This window comes from Orcinus orca, chromosome 7 (assembly GCF_937001465.1).
Source record: "Orcinus orca chromosome 7, mOrcOrc1.1, whole genome shotgun sequence".
Lineage (NCBI taxonomy): Eukaryota > Metazoa > Chordata > Mammalia > Artiodactyla > Delphinidae > Orcinus > Orcinus orca.
Window position 1 is genome coordinate 42294944 of NC_064565.1, and position 14731 is coordinate 42309674.

The 14731-nt window shown below is 40.3% G+C and overlaps 1 protein-coding gene across 6 annotated transcripts in view; it reads right to left on the reverse strand.

Annotated features, from left to right (window-relative positions):
- Positions 1-14731, reverse strand: part of CACNB4 (calcium voltage-gated channel auxiliary subunit beta 4) — a 270883-nt gene that overhangs the window by 132932 nt on the left and 123220 nt on the right. The gene's annotated exons all lie outside the window — the stretch shown is intronic.

Consider the following 14731-nt stretch of genomic DNA (forward strand, 5'->3'; position numbering starts at 1 on the left):
CAGGACAAGGAAGCAACCTAAATGTCCACCAATAGATGAATGCATGAAGAAGATATGGTACATATACACAATGGAATATTACTCAGCCATAAAAAGGAATGAAATTGGGTCATTTGTAGAGATGTGGATGGACCTAGAGTCTGTCATACAGAGTGAAGTAAGTCAGAAAGAGAAACACAAATACTGTATATTAATGCATGTATGTGGAATCTAGAAAAATGGTACAGATGAACCTATATGTAGGGCAGGAATAGACACATAGACATAGAGAATGCACATGTGGACACGGGGGGAAGGGGAAGGGGAAGGTGGGATGAATTGTGAGATTAGATTTGACATAAATACACTACCATGTGTAAAATAGTTAGCTAGTGGGAACCTGCCGTATAGCACAGGGAGCTCAGCTCGGTGCTTTGTGACGACCTAAATGGGCGGAATGGGGGTGGGGTGGGAGGGAGGTCCAAGAGGGAGGGGACATAGGTATACATACATAGAGCTGATTCACTTCACTGTACAGCAGAAACTAACACAACATTGTAAAGCAATTTTACTCCAATTTAAAAAAAAATGGCTTACATTTTAAAGTGACTGGTCAAGAAACTATTAAGTTTCATATACACACACAAACTTGTACAACATTATTCATAACAGCCAAACAGTGAAACAACCCAAATGTCCATCAGCGATTGAACAGATAAATAGTTTATATCCACACAATGGAATATTATTTGGCGACAAGAAGAAATAAATGCTGATATATGCTACAACATGGATGAAGCCTGAAGACATCATGTTCAGTGAAAGAAGGCAGTCACAAAAGGCCACATATCGTATGACTGATTCCATATATATGAAATGTCCAGAACAGGTAAATCCACAGAGACAGCCTAGGGCTGGGAAAGTTGGGGGGTAGTGGGAAGTGACTGCTAATAGGTATGAGATTTCCTTCTGGGGGGATGTGATGATTGCACAACTCTGAATATACTAAAGCCATGGCACTATATACTTTAAATGAGTGAATTGTATGCTATATGAATTATATCTCAATAAAGCTTCTAGTAAAAAAAAAGAAAAACTGTTGAAAGAGGTGGGCTCCACGGAGTAGGGTCTAGGAGTCTGGTGTGGAGGGAAACTTACCTTGTCACCACTCTGTTTACAATCAATATATAGCCCAGCTGGAAATATAAGCGGAGAAGACTGACTTTCCCTTATCACACTCTGGCTCTTTTACAAATACAGGCCTTCTGATTTCCTAAAGCTGCTAACCTCTATTTTTAAATTTACTTTGTTCTTTTTTGTTTTTCCGGTATGCGGGCCTCTCACTGTTGTGGCCTCTCCCGTTGCGGAGCACAGGCTCCGGACGCGCAGGCTCAGCGGCCATGGCTCACAGGCCCAGCCGCTCCGCGGCATGTGGGATCTTCTCAGACCGGGGCACGAACCCGCGTTCCCTGCATCGGCAGGCGGACTCTCAACCACTGCGCCAGCAGGGAAGCCCAAATTGACTTTGGTTTTTTAAAGAAAAAATAATTGTGTGGCTGTTCATAGATATACGTCCCTAGGGAATCCCTGACATATACACCATGTTCAATCATTTCTGACCATTCCCGAGGTCCCTCTTGATTTCTGGAGGAATTAGGGTTATTGAATTTCAATACATTCCAGCAAACATTTACTGAGTGTCTGTCTTGGGGCAAGTACCCAGGCAAGCAAGGCTAGGCAAGGGTAGGGAGAGGAATAAGATAGACACTCCTACTTCAAAGGGCTTGCCACCCAGAGGGAGAGAGACCTGAAAAAGAGGGAAACTCCAAGTACTGTGCCCTGTAACAAACACTGGCTGATCAGGGCGATAATTTTACGCAGTACTTCTCAAAGTAGCTACATAAAAATCACCTTAGAAGTGTATGTCAACAATGAAAACCCTAAGGCCCATCCCAAACTAGTGAACCAAAGTCTCTGAGAGGAAGGCCTGGGAACATATATATCAATCTAATGTTAACTGCATCCTGCCTGCCAAATGCACCCAATTTGAGATGCTGAGATTGTTCCCAGAAAACATGTGACTTGGTGTAAATAACTAGATGAGCCTTTCCCCAGCTGCATTCTGCAGAATACCAGTTCTTCAAGTAGTTAACAGGCATTCACTGGGGGGAAAAAAATGGGCTGAGATCAGATGACTTTGGGATATCTTTGGGTTAAATAAAATTTAATCGGTTTATTTATCACAGAATGCTAAGAGAATTTAGTGGCCTACTGTGTGCCTTGAAAGGGCACTGAATGTGGTCATTATCAAACTTACTTGACTAGGGACCCATTTTTCTCTCACATATGTCAGTGAACATACTAAACGAATGGCTAGAAACGCCTAACAAAATTAAGAGAGCGGAGATACTCTGGTAAAATATTATGATCTTCTACTTCTTAACAGAAAAAGAAGCATATATAAGAGAATAAATTTTTTTAAAATAGCTTTTCCTTCTGGTTACTAGCTGAGCAATATCCCAAATGCCCTTCTGTGTAGCCTGATTGTCACTTGGAATAATACTCATTTACTGAGGAAGGGGTTGTTTAAAAATCAGTTTGAAGATTTCTTTGCTGAGAAGTTCCTCAAGGCCAAGGCTAGGGGAACACAGCATGTTTCCTTTCTGGTTTCCAAAGAAAACATAATAGGGTCTATCAGGATGGGTACAGGGCCCAGAATGGAGACAGCTGGATCATAATTATTCTGCAGCCAGCTCCTGGCCCCTGGGGGTCCTAGATCTCTGAAACAAAACTATTTCACAGCCTTTGGAATGAAGCCAAGTAATTTTCTTAGCCACGAATCACGATCAACAGCTGGAAGACTGAAGCCTTCAAAACCTGGACACTGCTTCTAACCTGAGCTCCTTGGGTTAATTCAAAAGGCATCAGAAGAAATGGCCTAGCTTCCCAATCTCAGCAGCATACAACTAACCAGTCAGTCACCCAAACCAGAGTGGAGGGGTTCATCCTAGACTCCTCTCCCTTCCTAAGTTAGTTAGTTATTAAACCTGCTGCCTTTATGACTTGAATATTTCTCAGTTCACCTCCTCCTCTATTCCCACTGCTACTGCCCTACTTGAGGTCTCCATCATCTCACACCTATGCTATTTCAAGAGCTTCCTAACTGGACTCCTTGCCTCAACTCTCCCTCTCTGCAAATCTATCTTCCACTCTGACCAATGCACATCTGATCATACCACTTTCCGTTTTAAAAATCCTTCAGTAGCTCCCAATTACCTACTGCAAATAATTTTCCCCAAAGTGTATTCTGCAGAACACAAATGTAATACATGATCTACAATAAAGGGCTCCTTTGAAATTGGAGGCCAGTGTCATTATGTGGAGGTACAATAAAGAAAACTATCTATCAGTGTCTGATCTGTCCCTCAGTATTGTAGAAAGGTCCAATAATTTTTTTGAGAATCAGGATGCAGAAGAAGCCCCAATCAGTAAATTGGGAAATGCTTCCAGAGTCTATCCATGTCTTTGGCTGGGGGAATCTCAGAAATTACTGTAACATAAATGCTTAGGGGATAGTGGGCACTTTTTACACTTCTAAAGAAAGGGTATATAACTGCATCACTTTGCTGTACACCTGAAATCAAATAGTTGATTGTAAATCAACTATACTTCAATTTAAACAACAAAAAAAAATGTTTTTTGGCCACACTGCAGGACAAAATTTTTTGTCCCAAAATTTAAGATCCCAAAATTGTGGGATCTTAGTTCCCTGACCAGGGTTTGAAACGGTGACCCCTGAAGTGCAAGCGCAGAGTCCCAACCACTAGACTGCCAGGGAATCCCCGCCTCCTCCCAATTTTTTTTTTAATTAAAAAAAAAGAAATGGTATAGTTTACATTCAGAGCCTGACGGGTATAGCCAAGTTTTCTCCAGGAAGGCAATCTTGAACTTCAAAATTATCCTCTTCAATTAAGTATGTGGAGGTGAGGTTTTATGCTCACAGAATCTTTGCAAGTCCTAAATTAGGAGATGAAAATCAAATACCCTAAGAATCAGATCACTGCTGACAAAATTCTGGCTGAGTTTCCAGAACTAGGTATCTAATATGTGCCTCCCCTGCACATAGATATCCTCAAGATATCTTCCTACTAAACTAGTCACTAAGTTAGACAAATCTTCAGTATTTGAGTTGGCTGCTGGCTGGCATTTTGAAAGCCAGCTACTCTATGTAAATGCAACACTCAAGCAAAAAATCTAGTTGCACATCTTACAGTCAGAACATATTTTACTTAAAAGGGATATGAATCAAAACATTCATAGAAACTAAGCTATGCATTTCCTTATTATTTTTCTGTCTTTTTTGTATTCTTCTCTCGTTTCCTTTCTCTTAAAAAATATTTTGGGAAGTTCACCCCCACTAAGTTTGGAATGTGGCATGAAGAACTTTTTTCAAAGCTACCTTTATACAGTGTATATTTCAAAACCAGGGCAAAACAATATCACACTTATCAACATATTACTCAGTCCTAAGAAAACCCTGATAGTTATAGTATCTTGCATAGTTTGCATAGTTCTTTATATTGTAACTTTGATCCAAGGGGTTTAAAACACACACACACACACACACGCACGCACGCGCGCACCATTCAAGATACCACAGCTGATGAAAGCATCTATAATAATTATAAGATCTACCTCACCCTGCTTACAACACTACAACACTCTGTAGTAGCAATAATTAAAGAATCAGAGCTATAAAAATAATGAGAAACTAATGTCTAAAAATAATGTATATTATTTTATAAGTAGATAAGTTTTCAAAATGAAAACACTCAGTGTTCACGTAATATGTTTGCCAGCTTAGCTTTAGTATTTAAAGACTTAATCAGCACCTCTCTGTTGAGTACACCCATGTACCAAGCACACACTCTTCCAAGAGTAAACATCTGAATCTTAGAACGTTATTCAAATAAACCTCAACTGAGACGCATGGCAATCATCATTTTATTCTTTGTTGTCTGAACTGGCTCTCTGCTGATGCCCTGGCACTGTTCTGTAAGCATAAGGACCAGCTCTCACCACTGAAAACAGCCTGGTTCTGACCCTGCAGACACTGCTAGAGGCAGAGAGAAAATCTACTCTGAGTCCTCTTTACCTTAGGAATCATCATTTTTAGAGGGGTGAGGCATCTACTGTACATGGCAGGTAACCACCAGTATAGTGAGTAATCTGTCCCAGGGAGGGTGGTGAAGCAAAAGGCCAAGAGGAGCACCAAGCAACAAGAGAACGTTCTGCTCCAGACACTGGAAGGGCATGGTCTTCCCATCTCCCAGTGATGCATCATGTGTCCCATCCTTGGCCAACTGGTCCACCAGTCATGGATTAGAGCTCTTCTGAACTCAGGACCTCCGGCACATAGTCAGTGTAAGAATCTCCTCCCTCTACATTTCTCAGGCTCTAACAATGGGAAGCAAGGGCCTTCATTATGCCCATCCTAACCTTAATCCCTATCCCAGCTTCCAGAATCCCACTAGTTTCACTTGCTTCCCCAAAAGAGACTTACAAAACTTCTAACTGAAGTATAAGGCACATACAGAAACATGCCATATACATGTGCAACTCAATGGATTTTCACAAATTTTACACTGCATAACTGGCAAGCAGTCAAGTGGACTTTTTTTTTTTTGCGGTACGTGGGCCTCTCACTGTTGCAGCCTCTCTCGTTGCGGAGCACAGGCTCCGGACGCGCAGGCTCAGCGGCCATGGCTCACGGGCCCAGCCGCTCCGCGGCAAGTGGGATCTTCCCGGACCAGGGCACGAACCCGTGTCCCCTGCATCGGCAGGCGGACTCTCAACCACTGTGCCACCAGGGAAGCCCTCAAGTGGACTTTTTAATACAGACACACGAGGTCTGTTTAGCTTTACCCAAAATGGCAAAGTCTGGTCTCCAAGCTAGTATTTTCCATGGGCTTCGTATAACCTTGCAAAACAATTTCCGCTTTAACACTGTAAAGGGAATACTCCTCTTAGCCTTCCCACCCCCGCTCCACTAAGTCAGTACGTCTTTTAATAAGGAGGCTGTCATCAGAACGGTAAAATCTCCCAGCGCTAATCCTTACTCCCACCAAACCTCCCACTGTTTTATGAGCTGGGAATCACAATGTGATGACATTAGGAGGGATCCTAAGAATTAATTCTGGTTCAGCCATGACAGTGGAGCGGAGCTGAGCCACAAGTTGGTCTCATCCACACTTTTCTGTATCTGCTCATTATCTGCAGAGATCTTAGTGTATTGTGGTGGGAGCCCGCACAGCTTAACGTCTCAAGCTTTCTCCACAAAACTAGTATTTAAATCTTTTATTTTCTCCCATTGCTAGACCTTGTTGAAGTAATCCAAATCTTAATTTAGACAAAACACTATTAAAATCCAGGTCACCGGCTTCCCTGGTGGCGCAGTGGTTGAGAATCTTCCTGCCAATACAGGGGACACGGGTTCAAGCCCTGGTCTGGGAAGATCCCACATGCTGTGGAGCAACTGGGCCCGTGAGCCACAATTACTGAGCCTGCGCGTCTGGAGCCTGTGCTCCGCAACAACAGAGGCCACAATAGTGAGAGGCCTGCGCACCCCGATGAAGACTGGTCCCCGCTTGCCACAACTAGAGAAAGCCCATGCACAGAAACGAAGACCCAACACAGCCATAAATAAATAAATAAATACATTAAAAAAAAAAAATCCAGGTCACCATTTTCAGTAGAACTATTTTCACATATGAAGGGCAACACACATCTCCAATAGAAAATGACCAAAAGGGACTTCCCTGGTGGCACAATGGTTAAGAATCCACCTGCCAATGTCCCACATGCCCTGGAGCAACTATGCCCGTGCGCCACAGCTACTGAAGACCGCACACCTAGAGTCCAAGCTCCGCAACAAGAGAAGCCACCGCAATGAGAAGCCTGTGCACCGCAATCAAGAGTAGCCCCCGCTCTCTGCAACTAGAGAAAGCCCACGCACATCAACAAAGACTCAACACAGCCATAAATAAATAAATAAATAGATAGAGACAGATAGATAAGTAAATAAATTTATTTTCAGAAGAAAAGAAAAAAATAAGAAAATGACCAACAGCAGCACCTCGAGCTTCACTGGCATCTTCAGAGGTATGTTTTAGGAATGTCTTCCGAGTACATGCTTTCATCTGTTGACAAGAATATACTCAGAGAAGGCCCAATAACAATGTGCACGAAAGCAGCGTCCTCTCCAGATCAGCCTCCACTCTTCCCCACTCTACTCTTACACTGCATGGCTGACCTATAAGCCCTACTCTTTGGCTTCTGGCTGGGTTTAGTCAGTGGGAGCCCCAACAGAGTCGAGAGTGAGGGGAGAGAATGAGTTTAGGGTATTAATCCCCTAGCTTCCTCCCAGTGGGATGCCCTCAGGCTGGCTGCAACCCTCCACAGGCAAAGCTGCATCCTTCTCGAGGTAGCCTTCTTGACAGGACTCAGTCCTCCTAGGTTTCCATAACCACGTCTTTTTCTGGTCCTATTAAGCCTAAGGGTGCTTAGACCTCGTGCTTCCCTTACACCCTACCAACACCTTTTCAACTTATTAAACCCTCTCAAATTGTCCTAATTTGAGGATGCTATCTGTTTTTTGTAGAGATTCTGATTGATACAAGGACCTCTCGCCCCCCCTACTCAGAACGTGTCGTTTCCTTTTACCTTTGACAAATATTGCTATCCATTTTTACCTTTTAAAAATATCACTACTGAATCATGCAAATGTTTTCCTGGATTGGAAGCTCATGGAGATGAACTGAAAATACGAAAGAATAAAAATGGAACTTTGGTCACTCTTGGCTAGGGCCAAATGTAGCATCGACATGCAAATGTCATCAAGACCTGCATACAAATAATGAAGACGCCGACATTTTCCTAAAACACAAAACCTCTTTCTGACATTCTCTAACACTGAGTTTTTAATGTTCGTTTAAGTTTTATGGATGCACTATCATTTTAATCTGTCAAGGACTGGGGATTTCAAATCGTATCAGAAAGCAATAGCAAACAAAAAAGCTTGAAAGAAATTGCAACTTTAATCTGGATTCCAAGTTAGATAAAGTTCTCACCATTTGCGTCAGAGAGCAATCTAGTCTCTATCTTGGATATTCTCCCAACTCCCAACTGCTTTGTTAGCTGTCAAGCAAGCACCATACAAAATAATTTGCTTATATCACCCTTCAGTGGTTTATTCCAATTTTTTATCTTATTAACCCTGGTATTCAGCACTGTAAAAAGAACACTGCTCTAGAAAGAGATGTGAGGAGGTTCTAGGGCCAGTTCCACCACAAATTGGGTCATTCTGCACAAGTTGCCTCACCGCTTTTGAACCTCAGTTTTTTCATTTATGAAATGAAGTGTGGGGGCGGGGGGTGTGGATGCAACTTCTCAAATCTTTGTTTTTTAAAATAACATTACAACAGAGAGTAAATAAATTCTTCTTATGGAACCTGGAAGCCTCAGCCTAACGCTGCTTCCCTTGATCGAGAAAGTTCTTTGAAGTCTTATATTTCACAATAAAAATTTGAGCTAATTTGGTTTATTCTCAATGAAAAAAGAATGTTTATATTTATTTTAATATAAAAATGTTTTACAATACTCACCAATATCTATAAATCTTAAAATGTACTAACCCAGCAATTTCACTTCTAGGAAACTATTTTGGGGAAATGCTCTATGTATATGCAAAGATTCATATGTAAGAATATTAACCATAACATTTATCTGCAGGATTGAAAATGGGGAATATTCTAAATCTATCAATGGGCTAAATTCATTATGATAAATCCACCCTACACAGTCATTATGTCATTCAGTTATTAAAAAGAATAAATTGTTAGGGAAAAACACCCATGGTACATTTTTAGGTAAAGAAAGCGAAGTCACAGAATAATATTTATGATGATCTCATTTATATTTTTTAAAATTACAAATAGCATATATGTGCTTGTAAGTATGTTTTTCTAAATATCCATGTCTATCAATGTATAGAAAAAAGGTCTGCATGGATACCCACTGAATTGCTAAGAACAGCTACCTTTGAGGAAGGGACTAGGTTGGGAGATAGTCAAGGAAGACAAATTTTTCACACTATATGGTTTTTTACTGCTTAAATATTTTTTCCTAAATACCTCATTTCACTGAATTTAAGATAACAATGATTTTAAGACTCAACCTCAGATTACGTATCACTAGGGGAAAAAGCTACCAATAAAACTATGAGATACCATTAATTTTAAGATGTAGCCCAATTTTAGATGTATCAAAATGTGTGTGTGAGGGGGTAGATGCCTCAGGGTCAATAAAATACACTATATGACCTCAGAAATTGTTACAATATAGAAGAAAACTAACATTGGGACTCTAGAAAGACACATCATATCTTATGTACCAAATATTTGGTTTTTAGTTAGCTAATAATTAAATGTGACTATCAAGGATCTTTTCTTTGTAAAATCAAGTATCAACATAGCATTTTCGGACCTGTGTGGTTTTAATTCTTACTCTATTCTGCAGCATCTTCGCACTTCACAGCAGGCCCTGTGCATCGTGATAACTAGGAAATGTTCTGCGCTTCCCTACCTTACCAATTTCACCTACATAATAGAAATATATAACTCCATCCCTATATTCTAAGCAACAACAACATGATCAAACGTGAGATTATTTGAAAGTCTAATAATAAATTCTTAATTCTACCTCTTGGATCAGTAGAGCCATTGAATCAAATAAACCCCAAGACATTAATCTCTGGAACGTCATTCGAAATTAAATATTAAGCTATCAATAATGACTCTTTGGAAATAAACTGGGGAACTAATTTGTTTACTCACTAACTATTTTAGCATGATGGTCATCACATTTTTCTAGCTTGTTGATAAATATTTGCCTCCAACTCTTACTTCATTCAAACACTAAGAGAATATCTGATTTGTGGCTGAAGTAAACATTCTTTACTTTTTCATCCTGGTGGCCTTTCACTTTATCATAGAGGAAAATCAAACAGATCAGGCACATCACTCCTTTTAAAAGTAATGAATGACTTTATAAAAAATAATGAATATCTCCGAGAATTTATTCTATTCCTGGGGTTTTCCTATTGACTGATTATTGTTTTCAGTACACCCCAAAGGATAATAATGCTGAGCTGAAGAAAAGTTTGTAAAGCAAGAAAACACCAAACAATAAACATTCTTGATGATTAAACATCACAACCATCACAAAACAATTATTTAAACTCTTTTTGTCAATACTTTCCTAGTGTACAACTAAGAAGGAAAGACAGGGATCATCTAAAGAAGAAATACCTCTCCTCAATCGTCAATAAGAATTAGGAGAAGCTTACTTCTCAGAAAGCTTTTGCCTTTGATTTTTTTTTTCTTAGAGATGAGACTCAAATGTTTCCACCTCAAATCGCTGTGGTCTAGAAGTGCACTGTGGGTATTGGTAAGCAAAGGAACAATAGGAAAAGCATCCTTTTTTGGCTTCTAGAGTTAAAAATCTAAGATAAAAAAAAAATCTTCCTTTTCAAACATCTAGTCCTTTCAAAGATGTGTGTCACACACACCTTCTTCCTTCAAAGATTCTGAAAAAGACTCAAGGTCCAAATCCTGACCCCTTTGTCAGCATACATAAAACACCATGGTAATTGATCATTTCAAAAATCAAATGGCATATAGTGGCATTTGTACCCCAACTGAAGAAATTGCTTATCAGCAAACAGAACAAAATTTTGGATTTGAAGAAACCTTAGAAATTACCTAGTCAAACCTCTTTGTGGCCGTGCAGGCCCAGCGGCCACGGCTCACAGGCCCAGCCACTCCGCGGCATGTGGGATCCTCCCGGACCGGGGCACGAACCCACGTCCCCTGTATCGGCAGGCGGACTCTCAACCACTGCGCCACCAGGGAAGCCCTACAGTATATGTTTTAAGAGCTTTACAAATATTAACTAATTTAATTTTCAAAACCACCCCAGATGCAGGTTCCATTATCATTGACACTTCAGGGATATGGAAACTGAGGCCCAGAAAATTTAAGACATGTACCCAGGGCCACAAGCTAGGAAGTGGAGAGCCAGGACTTAATCCCTGACAATCTTGACTGAGTCTCTGGTTTTTTGGGGGTTTTTTTTGTTTTATTTGCGGTATGCAGGCCTCTCACTGTTGTGGCCTCTCCCGTTGCAGAGCACAGGCTCCGGACGCGCAGGCTCAGCGGCCATGGCTCACTGGCCCAGCCGCTCCGCGGCATGAGGGATTTTTCCCGGACCGGGGCACGAACCCATGTCCCCTGCATCGGCAGGCGGACTCTCAACCACTGCGCCACCAGGGAAGCCCTGAGTTTCTGTTTTTAATCACAACACTAGTACACCACATACACATGTTTCATAATACAAAACACAAAAAGTAAATGACATTTTCCCAGCTCATAGCCATGTTCAGTAGAAGATAATTTTTTTAAGTTTTATGGAGGTTAAAAATGATTGAGAGATACTTTTAATTAAAATCTTATCACTCACTGAACTTTTCAACAAATCTGCTAATAGAATAATAACACTGGAGGTCAGATTCTTTTTCCTATATGGTGCTAGAGCTAAGAAGAAGAGAGGGATTACAGAATAATAGGAACAAAAAAGGCAAAATAAGAGGACTAAGCTATTCACAAACTACACAATCAAGCTCCTGAATAACTGGTAGCTGTCAATATTCATGTTAAGATGTACTATCTTAGATCAATTCCCTTGAATGAAAAAGGAATGAAAGCAAATTCAAACATCCTGTTTTAAATGTGAGACTTTTCAATATTTCTGAGAACAGATGCAAAAGGAAAAAATAGGATATAGGAAGTACTGATACTGTGGCACCATTTAAGAGCGAGAAAAGTATTTATTGCTCAAACCACATATTTATGCTATAAAAGAATACATAAATGTATAGTGAGAACAAGGATTGTTCTATTTAGATCTTTAAAACTGCCATGTGAGCTATCTGGGTCACCTTCCTTTTGTCTGGGCTGCACAGTTTTATCATAGACTCTTCCAAGTCCTAAAAAGTTCAAAGTCCAAGGTATAAAAATCTACAGCTCCCAATCGGCTTCCCATTATTTTATGTGAACTCTCCTGAGTTTACACACTACTAGTGCTCCATCCTCCATAAGTAAGATCCCAGGCACCTGCTCCACGGGGCCTCACCTTGGTTAGCAGTGTAACAGTTGTTGCTGCGTTTACTGTCTGCGCGGCCCAATGCAAACACATTACAGGCACCTAAGTCAGCCTGATTTAGATCAGCATACAGAGTCTCTATTTATGCAGCTTTCTTGGTGCAATTTTTAACTTAGCTTCATGGAAATCTGAGCTCATGACTTGATGATTATTGTAAAGGACCAGTGGGAGAGGGAAGAAAAAGAATACAACTTAACGCATTCAGTTATGTCTCCTGTCCTCCTTGGGTGGCTTAGTTTACCTAGGTAAGGGATGTTTAAGGCAGATGGTGAACTGAATGATGAGAACTGTCCACACAGAAAGAAGATCCAAGCTGAACTCTGATGGAAAGGGAAGGGCTAAGGCAACAGGATGCCTCCTCACCTTCACCCTAAAAGCATGTTTTTTTCATCATTATTGCAGACCTTCCTACAGAACATCTTACACCACAGAATAATGTAATGTTCACTGTGTACACATAGAGTCAGAAGACCACATTCTAAAGTCCTGATGGACTCATCATAATCGAATAGGAAGCAGAACATCAGCAGGAAAGGAGATACAGAAGCCCCTGAGGAAAGTTGGGGGTCGATCCTAATGCTTCCCTCTGTCGCTCGAAAATGCAAAGTACCAAGAAAGAGGCAAGACTGATGACCTTGGAGAGGCAAATTCATGGGTTCTGACCAGATTTAAGGAATTTCTCTCTTTAGCTCCACGACAATTATATCTAGAAATCATTTCAATATATATTGCTAAGAACTGATTGATTGAAGAGAAGGTTCTGTTCACCACTTACTTAACAGACTCGGGACAAACACCAAAATTGCTCAACTGAGTAAAACAAGTTGATTTTCTTAGTCAAATTTATTACACATAAGCAGCATTTGGTTTTCCTCTCTGGTCAGTGATGGATTCTTTCATAGAACAGGCCTGACTCTCTAGAAATAGGCCAGAAAGACTTTTTAACCCCAGGAGGGATCTTCTGATATACCAAACCATAAAGACCTCTGGTCTAAACATTTCCAAAAGAAATCTAAGCCTTAATATCCCTAGAGTGTTTTTACAAAGGTCTCTAAACACACAAAGCCTTCTGTTTGAAATTTACCCTCCTTCCTAACAAGCACAAGGACATATCTTCTTATTTAATAACTCTATTATAATCTTTGAAAGTAGCAATCATTTATTCTCTTGGGGATGTGTTGCTTTTCAACCCTCTTGAGTATCCTTATGTCAAAAGCAGTTAGTTTTCCTTCTCCAAAAGTTCTATGGCAGAAATCTCCCACTTAGCATTAACCATCAATTAGCAAAGCATGGATCATATCTATACGTGAATGTCCATGAATGTACGAGGGTGTACAGTGTGTGTACACCTATGGGTACACAGACATTTAGGCAAACACACATAGTTACACAGCTTATAGAAAATGAATAGTTTAAATAATTAACATATAGTTATCCTTATAATATGTAAGTAGATGTAAATTTACATACGTGCTTTAATATATACGTACACATTAGATTTTGTAAAATTTACCTTCACTTTAAGAGTTCTAATAGTGTTAATAAATATACTATGGCTCCTTTCTGTGTTTGAAAACACTTAAAAGAATATATTTCCCTCCCTAGTAAATGCCTTGGATTATGATCTGATCATCTTTTTTATTGAAAAAGCTCAGGTCCCTACCTCTACATTCAGATTTAAGCATTTGGAAAAGGAACAAATTGTGTCAGAAAAATCAGCTATTAATTTAATGTGCAGTTAAGCCTGGCTTCCCTTTACAAAATACTCTTAAGAATCTGTATTTCACTTAAAATGCTCAAAATTCCAGAAGGTCCATGTAGGAACTTTAAATTTTGCAAAGTGTCTCCTGCACAGGCCAGTCTAGTCCTCATGTGCTCAATATCTTATCAAGTGAGAACAGGACTTCACAGAATGCAATACACAGTAGCAGGTTTAGAATGACATACATACATGTACAACAACAGTCTGAAAGGATACACAGTAATATGTTAACAGCAATCATCTCTGGGTGGATTTTAGGTAACTTTTTCTACTTATGTGCTTCTTCCATTTATCCCTATAAGAACATCCCTCATACTGTTTGTGTAACACCCCTGCCGAGTGAAAAAAATCTGTTCTTATAGTGATTTCACAAACGTCAAAATATGCAATGAATCCATTTATAAGATGTGTATACCAAGGAGCAGATCTATCAAAATCAATTGTGCATCAGATAAAAAACAGATAGTGTACATTGGGGGCTCAGCCAGTGAAAAGTATCTTGGCCATCAAGAGCTGCCTGAAGACCCAGTGGGAGCCGGGAAGGTGGAATGGGGCAACCCTCCCACAGAAGACAACATAGTCACAGTCTGTGCATGATGGAAGTAACGGACCTGGGCTGGGTGTGGACCCACTTAGGAGCACACACTCCATTATCCACGTCAAGGCAACAAAAGGAGTGATGTGACATTCTGTGTGAAACCTCCCACTCCT